This window comes from Sapajus apella, unplaced genomic scaffold (assembly GCF_009761245.1).
Source record: "Sapajus apella isolate SASKATOON/1434 unplaced genomic scaffold, GSC_monkey_1.0 scaffold56, whole genome shotgun sequence".
Lineage (NCBI taxonomy): Eukaryota > Metazoa > Chordata > Mammalia > Primates > Cebidae > Sapajus > Sapajus apella.
This window is the reverse complement of record NW_022436996.1, coordinates 5,481,930-5,491,762: the sequence shown is the minus strand read 5'-3', so window position 1 is coordinate 5,491,762 and position 9,833 is coordinate 5,481,930.

The following is a 9,833-nucleotide window of genomic DNA, read 5'->3' as shown; positions in this document are numbered from 1 at the left end:
CGTGTCTTGCAAATAAAAGCTCTGGATATCTTTGCTGAACAATAATACTAGGTACATAGGCTGTAGGTTTATTTTGTCAGCTTTGCATATCTTCACTCCCTTTCTTCTAAGAAAGGGAGTGGAGCTGTTATTGAGAGGACACACACCTCTTTCAGGTGTCCCTCCTGTGGCAAAAGCCCCACAGAACCAGGTGGCAATTCACCTCTTCTGGGAATTGGGGAGACTGTGTTATAGGCCTGCCTAATCCTTCATGGACACTCAGCTGTTTCAAGCAGCTCCTCAGCCCTTTCCTTCTATTTGATTTCCCTGGGAGCAGGGGGGTATCTGTAGTCTTTTCTCTCCTTATTCCTTCTAACGTAGACATCTCGCCTTTGGTCCGCTATGGCATGTTTTTTACTTTATATTTTATGGTCCATGAAGCAAACCAGTCACTTTTGCTTCAGATTGTAGGACATCTCAGGAAAGACAATAAATACAGAATTTTCCACTTAGGCAGGCCAATCTTCCCTCTTTTTTTACTGAGTCCTTGTATGGAAACTCATGGCATAACAAGACCCTTAAGACACAGAATTTTTCACTGACAATTTAATTTGAAACAAAACACTTGAGAGGAAAACAAGCTGTGTTTCGGTCAGAAGTCGGAAGGTGATGGAGGAAGAGAGAAAGCCCAGTGGTGATGGCAGGAAGGGGAGGTCCCTGGGGTTTCAGGTCGCGGGTAGCTCTCAGTAAAGCTAGGTGTGTGCAGCTGGGAGTCACGGCTTCAATCCCTGCTACCATCTCCCCACCCCCAGGCCTGTTCCTTTCCAAAGCTCTGAGTGCTTCCTTTTGTCAGGACTTGCTCCACTGCTGCTGATTCCAAGGCCCAGAGGCCCGTGGTGACTTAAAGACCTGGGGGAGTCCTGCAGGTTGGGATGTGCCTGTGCAGAAGAAGAGAGCGTGATATGGGCCAAAGAAAGAGAGAGATGGCCTCAGCTGTGATCCTCATGGGTTTATAGGGTTCTGTGCGCTGGCGTAAAGACCTCAACACCACAGTGGTGCTGGGAATAAAAAAGTGCTTTCCATATTCTAAACAACGGCCTTAAGAGAGGAATACCTTCATAAGCTTGGAAATGCCTTTGAACTGATAATGAAATCATTTCCCCTTCAGGTTGTCCTGCAGTTAGGTGTGGCCCAGGTACAGAGTTTTGGGCGATGGAATGTGAGTGTCCTTAGGTGCACCACTTCCCCACTTCCCAAGCTAGGTCCTCTGTGCTCCTCCCTGCTCCCTGTCTTGATAATCAAAACAGCATGGCACTGGTACCAAAACAGTGATATAGACCGATGGAACAGAACAGAGGCCTCAGAAGCAAAGCTACACCTCTACAATCACCTGATCTTTGACAAACCTGACAGAAACAAGTAATGGGGAAAGGATTCCCTGTTTAATAAATGGTGTTGGAAAAACTGGCTAGCCATGTGCAGAAAGCAGAAACTGGACCCCTTCCTGATACCTTACATTAAAATTAACTCCAGATGGATTAAAGACTTAAACATAAGACCTAATACCATAAAAACCCAGAAGAAAACCTAGGCAAAACCATTCAGGGCATAGGCATAGGCAAGGACTTCATGGCTAAAACACCAAAAGCATTGGCATCAAAAGCCAAAATAGACAAATGGGACCTAATTAAACTCCAGAGCTTCTGCACAGCAAAAGAAACAATCATTAGAATGAACCGGCTGCCAACAGAATGGGAAAAAATTTTTGCAATCTACCCATCTGACAAAGGGCTAATATCCAGAATCTACAAAGAACTAAAACAAATTTACAACAATAAAACAAACCCATTCAAAAGTGGCCGAAGGATATGAACAGACACTTTTTTTTATTGCATTTTAGGTTTTGGGGTACATGTGAAGAACATGCAGGATTGTTGCATAGGTACACCCATGGCAGTGTGGTTTGCTGCCTTCCTTCCCACCACCTATATCTGGCATTTCTCCCCATGTTATCCCTCCCCAGCTCCTCAACCCCCGCTATCCATCCCCTAGTTCCACCCCACAGACCCCAGTGTATGATGCTTCCCTCCCTGTGTCCATGTGTTCTCATTATTCAATACCCACTATGAGTGAGAACATGTGGTGTTTGATTTTCTATGAACAGACATTTTACAAAAGAAGACATCTATGAGGCCAAAAAACATTTGAAAAAATGTTCACCATCACTGGTCATTGGAAAAATGCAAATCAAAACCACATTGAGATACCATCTCACACCAGTTAGAATGACAATCATTAAAAAATCAGGAGACAACAGATGCTGGAGAGGATGTGGAGAAATAGGAACACTTTTACACTGTTGGTGGGAGTGTAAATTAGCTCAACCATTGTGGAAGATAGTGTGGCCATTCCTCAAGGACCTAGAAATAGAAATACTCTTCAACCCAGCGATCCCATTACTAGATATATACCCAAAGAATGACAAATTGTTCTATTAAAAAGACAAATGCACACGTATGTTCATTGCAGCACTGTTTACAATAGCAAAGACCTGGAACCAACCCAAATGTCCATCAATGATAGACTGGATAAAGAAAATGTGGCACATATACACCATGGAATACTATGCAGCCGTAAAAAACCATGAGTTCGTGTCCTTCATAGGCACATGGATGAATCTGGAAACTATCATTCTCAGCAAACTGACACAAGAACAGAAAACCAAATGCCACATGTTCTCACTCACAGGTGGGTGTTGAACAATGAGAACATGTGGACACAGAGAGGGGAGCATCACACACTGCAGTCAGTAGCAGGGGGTTAGGGGAGGGACAGTGGGGGGTGGGGAGGGATAACGGGAGAAATACCAGATATAAGTGATGCGGGGATGAAGGCAGCAAATCACCTTGCCATGTATGTACCTATGCAACAATCCTGCATGATTTGCCCATGTACCCAAGAACCTAAAGTACAGTAAAAAAAAAAAAAAAAATGCATGGTGCAACCTTGACAGCTGTGTGTTGGACATGGTGGCTTCTCTGGATGAGAAGAGTTTGGGTCTCCTTATAGACGAGGAGAGCTGCCTGCAGGTCAGGAGCACTCATGTCGAGTATTACATGAGTGAGGAATAAATCCGAAAACGTGCCATGGCTCAAACACAAACAATGTATTTGTTATGGTAACAAGTGGACTTGAGAGAGCTCCCCGTTTCTCAGGAACACCGTTTTTCGTTAAAAATAGCAAAAATGAATCTAAGTTAAAAAGAAAAAATAACCAATTCTGAGGCAGGCCAGATTTTATTTTATTCTTTTTATTGGTAAGTAATAATTGTACACATCTGTGGGGTGTGATAGCTTGATACACGCATACAATATGTAATGAGCAAATTGGGTTGTCGGGTGTCCATTGCCTTGTCTATCATTTCTTTGTGTTGGAAACATTCCAAATCTTCTAGTTATTTTTTGAAACATATAATAAATTATTGATAACTACAATCACCCAACTGTGCTATCAAACACTAGAATGTATTCCATCGAACTGTAGTTTTGTACTCATGAATCAACTCAGGTTCCATTCCACTCTCTACCTCCTTGAGATCGACTTTTTTAGCTCCCAGATATGAGTGAGAACAGGAAGTACTTGTCTTTCTATGTATGGCTTATTTTACTTAATCTTTAACAAATATTTGAGTAAGCAATTATTTTTTGAGGGCGCTTCATGCAAAGGAGATGTCTTTAACAGGAATATGGCCATATCTCTGCCCTCATGAGGCTTACTGTCAATAGTTATAATTATGTAATTAATGACTTGAATATATTCAAGGGGACAGCTATGAGACATATAACAGGATGACCTACTCACTCTTTAGGGCTCAATAAAGACTTCTCTGATTCTACAATTTAAAGATAATTTACAAAGTGTGTGCTAACTTAGTATCTGTCCAAGACAGCAGTATGCACAGGGGTCCTGAGTCAGAAAAGACCTTCACTGGAACGGAGGGATGAGCAGGGTGACCAGAGCACAGTGAGTCAAGGGAAGGGGTTCCTTACAGCCAGATCTTCCAGGGTTTCTTGGACCCTGATGCAGATTCTCCACAACAGCCCATTCATGTATGTAACCTATTACATATTTTGAACAAGAAGTGATATACAAATAGCACTTTAGGGTGAGCACTTTGGTTGCTAGGTATGAAATGGTTTAGAATCCACCAGAAATGGATAGCGATTAGGAGCCTATTGTTCTAGTTCAGGTGAAAGATAATGGCTGCCTTGAAATAGTAGCTGGTAGAGATGGTGGAGGTAAGCTGACAGAGCTGAGATCCCTTGTGTGGAAGCAAATGACGAGACCTAGGGAGGGATTGGGTGTGAAGGTTATTGATGGCAGGAAGAGGAAATGACTCCCAGTTTCCAGGGATGAGCAGTCTGTTCATGGAGATGAGAAAGCTGGAGGGCAGCAGGCGGGAAATCTTACATAGTGTGAATCCCAGCCCAGGGCATTCGCCTCCTCCAGTATACATCCCCTGGGATGTCATCAGTTGAGGGTTGGATTTTGAAAGATAAACATGTTTTAAATCAAATAAAAATATGTGGGGTTATGGAGAATGAGAAGAATTTTAGGTGATGCTATATGCATGCCCTTCTATTTCAAATAGTACCTTAGCAAAAATTCTAGGTCTTATTATTTTTTTTTTTTTAGTAACTATTTTGATCTTTTATAAAACTCCAGTGGAATGGCATTTTCTCAAATAAAACTCTTCTGGGATTACCAATAAATTATTTACTACATACATTGCTATGACTTTTTTGGAATTCAGGACATGGGAATGACAGCACCAATAAAGCCCAAAATGTAACCAATTGCTTTCCCAAACAGTGGCTCAGAAATTGGAGGGGAGAAAGAACTATTTCTCAGTTAGAAAACTTGTCAATACCTTGTATACTTGTATAATTTACAGAAACAGTGTCAGGTGCTCTGGTCTGGAAAAAAGAAATGCAAGGGGGAAATGCAAGTAAAACTTGCAAATGTTCGAACTCTGGTTCATGCTACCTCTTGCAAATGTGAAAGAATTTAAGTTTTCTTTTTAAATTAAAGAGAAATAGATCTATGAGAATGAACAGCCTATTATTTGATTTAATTTTCTTCTCAGTATATGCATTGGGTATGCATGTAAAGTTTATTAAGCTGTAAAATATTGATTCTTGTTTTAAACATGAAGAGTTATATATTAAAAAATGTGAGAGTTTAAAGGGAACTCCCAATCATTTCTGCCTGAGAATGAATGAGTGTAATCGGCAATTTTTATCCCTATGACAGCTGAAGAATGTTTGACAGTGGGCAGAGAAGACATGATTTTAGATACTGGGAAAAGACACACTGGGCCTTTGAGGGTAGTCAAGAGAAGCAGGCTTGTGCAGACGGAGAAAGGGAATACCATACGAGTGCTTTTCCGAATGAGGATGTCCCCTTTCTAGACACCTTTGCAGCCACGCAATGTAAGACAGCAAATTTGCATGCTTAGGGAGTATTTATTGAAGTGCAATGAAAAATGTAGAAGAGATACTTTGCCTATGTTAATCCTAGGATTGGTCCCAAATTTTAAAGGGCCAAACAGGTAGACTCCTGTGCTGGCTTTTTCCGTGGGCTCCTCTGCGGGCTCTGGGACTGCAGAAATGCCCTGGAAGAGCCCCTGACCTGAAGGACTCCAAGGTCATCACTCACTGGACAGCAGGAGCTTCTTGATGTTTGCTTGAGTGGAGGTGGGGTGAAAGCTCAGCTACTTCCCTCTTCTACCTACGTGGTGGAGCATAGGTTGAAGCAGGCCATTTATTTGGGGTCTTTGATTATTCTTTAGGGCTGTGTTTGATAAGAACCTTTTCCCTCATCTGGCTTAACAGAGACACAAGCAATGCAGAAACCACTGGAAAACGTGTAGTGAAAGGTGACTTCTGACTCCTAGAACGGAAAGGGCTTTACAGATATTTAAGGTAGGTACAGACATCTTCCTCTCTCTCTCTATTATCTATCCGTCACCTGTCCATACAGATAGAATGGATGTAGCATGTGGGAGTCACTCTTAGAGGAAAAAGAAATAGTCACTTTGGCCTGATAAAATGAGAGAATGCACTTACCAGTAATTGGTTTTTGGAAGAGTATGGGAGTGGCATATTTGGGAGGCAAAATCTAGTTCAGTTTTGAGTGTTCTGTTTGAGATGCCTATCAGACATCCAGGAGAGAGGATTTATGCAGAACTCAGGGGAAGGGCCACATATGTTTGACCACCCCTGCCTATGGAAGGAAGTTAGAGCCAGTTGAACAGATGAGGTGAGCTTGCAGATAAATGTAATAAAGATAGGAGGCATTCGGAGACTGAGTCTTCATGCAATGCCATGTTTTGGTCAGGGAAGTGAGTAAGAGGCTGGGAAGAAGTAGGGTGGCAGGAGGAGAAATGAGAAAATGGAGAGAATGGATGTTTGGAGGTCACGTGAAGGCAATGTGTCATGGAAATGAGAGGCGTTGTTGGCATCAAATGCTGACTTAAGATCATCCTGGAAAAATGATCATTATTAGATTTGAGGACATGGGTTTGACTTTGCCGAGGGTGATTTCTCTTTTATTGTCATTCCAATGGAAGTGATTTCAAAGATAACGATGGAAAAAAGATGGGGTTCAGGGATTGTAGATGCTTTTGATGAGTCCCGCTGTAAGGGGAAGAAGACGTCTGGGCAAGAAGCTAGAGAGGCACGTGAGTTCAAGGGAGGCTCTTTTCCTTCACTGTTTTCAGGATGGGAGCATCTTTTCATGATCATGGAAATGAGCCGCAGAGAGGAAAACATTTTGCGAGAGATGGAAAATTAGAACGCTGATATCTTTGAGTAGACTAGAGGGGATTAAATTCAGGACACCAGTGGAAGGAGGGATTGTCCTTACATACAGGTAAACAGATGCTATCAAAACAATGATCTTCAAGAAAAGAGGGGATTGATCGACTGACTTATAGAAGACTATAACAATGATAGGTAGCTAATAATATTGTCTGCCTGCAAGAGCTAGGTTTATTTTATTAACAGGAAAGGATCATGATCTAGACGCCAGATGAAGAGTTGGGAGAACACCTACACCACCTCCAAGCTCACTGGTTCGAGGGTTTTAAAAGAACAGGCTGGAGGAGATGCAGTACCCTCAAGGGTTGGGCAGGTTACAGCTAGTAGAGAAAGAAGGAAGGAAAGCTCAGAGAGGTGATGGGCATGCAGATTATTTTGCTAATGACTTTGCGTTCTAGAGGGCAGGGTGGAAGGAGTTGGGGACTTGGGCTCTGTGGAGGGATGTGTCACATGAAATGGGGTGAGCTTCTGGCTGATAAGGAATGACTTGTGAATTGGTGACTAAGGTGTATAGGCTGAAAGGCTGATAAGATTATTTTATATTTGTGGTGGCAAGGGTATGCATTCTGGGGGTGATGAGGAGAAGGATTCCCCAGAGCCAGGCATATAATAATGATGGAAACAAGATGGATTCAGGGATTGTAGATGCCTTTGATGAGTCCTGCTATAAAGACAAGAAGCTAGAGAGGCACGTGAGTTCAAGGGAGTTTCTTTTCTTCCATTGTTTTTAAAGATGGGAGCATCTCTGCATCTCCAGTGCCATCACTCTGATGGTGGTATGACGTCTGGGAGAGGCAGTGGCATGCTGAGCTTTGTGGGCACTCCCTGGTAGCCTTGCCAAACAGGGCTTCCTCATGCAGCTGTGCATGTTGGATGCTGCACAACTCCAGAGGAAGCTATTTACATTTGAGGTGAACGGTACCCTGTGCAATGGTAGCTCTTTCTTTATAGGTGAGTGACACCAGGGGCATGTGGGGTTTACTGTTCCTCATTTTACTGATGAGGCAATTGAGGTACAGAAGAGTCCAGTGACTTTCCTGATTTCACATTGCTATCGGTAATGGAACCAGATTTTGATTCCAGCGTTTGTAAACACTCTTGAGTTCAGTGCTGCCTCCTGAATGCCAAGATCCTTCTGTCCCTCTGAGGCTATTACTAATAATCAAAAACAAACAAACATTAAAATGCCCTTGAAGGGAAGAGAGTCAATGTATGTAAGATAACAATTTACAAACAAAAGCTGTCTTTGATGTTACAGGCTTGCTTCAATTTTTTGATGGCTTCTGGCTGTCCATTATTTCAGAGTGAGAGATGAAAGTTATTGGAAGCCATGTGTCCGTGGTCACTGAATGCTAAGATTCCACTTAGGGTTGTTGGACTGGGACCTGACCATTTTGTTAGAGAGATCCCAAAGTATCAGTATTTATAGGTCTTTCATCTTGGGCTAGATTATTTCTCTTGGGAAGCTCCTCCAGCCTCCTGCCTGAAGTGTCTGGCCACCGGTACCCTGAGACCAAAGCAAGGTAAGGGGGCTGGGATAGCCTCCTTTCAGTATTTGGGCTTTATATTAAAGCCTTTGTTTCCAGCCCCTTGCTGTGACCTCCCAGCCCCTTGCTAAAAACTCCCACTGAATCTGAAACTTCCAAACCCAGAGCCTCCAGTTCAGTAATTGTATCATTATAGAAACCTTTTGCACTTTAAATCCTCTCTGTCCACCTCTTATTCCAGCCACTGCTGTGATGACGAATCCCACGCAGGTGTGGCTAGTCTTACGCAGGGACCCCAGGCAGCACTTGGACCCCAACTCCTGCCCCTGTCCCTGAGCTTTCTGGGGCCTAGAAGTAGAAACCCAGTGGGCGCTGGCACAGGGCAACCTGGCAGGGCAGGGAAGACGGTAGATGGAGGTCGGTGGTAGACGGAGATGAGAGAACGTGCCCTCCTCTTTCCTCACCCAGGGATGATGGTTCTGAACCTCATTTCACAAGCTGCCTTAGAGAGTCCCATCGGATGGAGCAACTGTCACCCACAACCCTGGTCAATATGATGATGACTCCGGCCGTTCACTTTTCCCTTCTGCGGTTCCTTCACTCCTGCTTCTTGGGATCATATTCCTAGATAAACGACTCACACCTAAGTCCTTGGCTCAAGTCCTGCCCCCCAGGGCATGCATATGAAGAGATCAGTATCTGCAGAGAGGCAGAGCATTCAGAATCTGGGTTGGCCAAGTGGCCGGGGAAGGGGACAGAGCCATCTGAGGTTGTAAGCATTCTGCAGGCAGACATTCCTGCGTCTCCTGCTTTTAGCCGCACCCCACAGTCCTAATTTCATCTCGATTCCTGAGGCTTTCTCACAGTTCGGTGGCGTGAATTGCCTTGCTTTTTACTGCTTTCTTTCTCTGCAAGAGATTAGGTTTCAGCTTTTTCCACTGCGATATATCATTGACCACCCGTGCATCCGCGCTGCCCCTTCTAACATCTCGTTGGCGTCTCTCATCTCATCTCAGCTGTTCTTGTTGCCCTTGTGGGTTCATACCTTCCCGTAATGCATTCACCTTCTTTTTAGGGGGCCTTCCAGAGGCACAGTCTAGAGATACACACACATCTTCTATGCCATCCTCATCTTGGGCCTTAGCATTTTCTTTGTCTCATACACACTGTCTCATAAAAAGCCTGAACCCTGAGCTTTCCTTATTTGTAACTTGTGATTAATGAGATCTGGGGAAAGACAACAAATGCCTCAGAGCCTTGATTTCCTCATCTGTAAAATTAGCTGTGTGAATTGATCTCTGAGGTCCCTCCTCGCTCTAAAGCACTATTGATTATCTAACCTCCACCTTTGGCCCTCTGAGAAACTCACGGAAGCCACTAGTGCTCAGTATCTAATGGCAGAATTTGATGAATGCTTTGGTTTAGGCACTGCCTCCCAGGAAATGCCTGGATGGATGAGATTTCCATCTGCTCAGGCCCTGGAGAC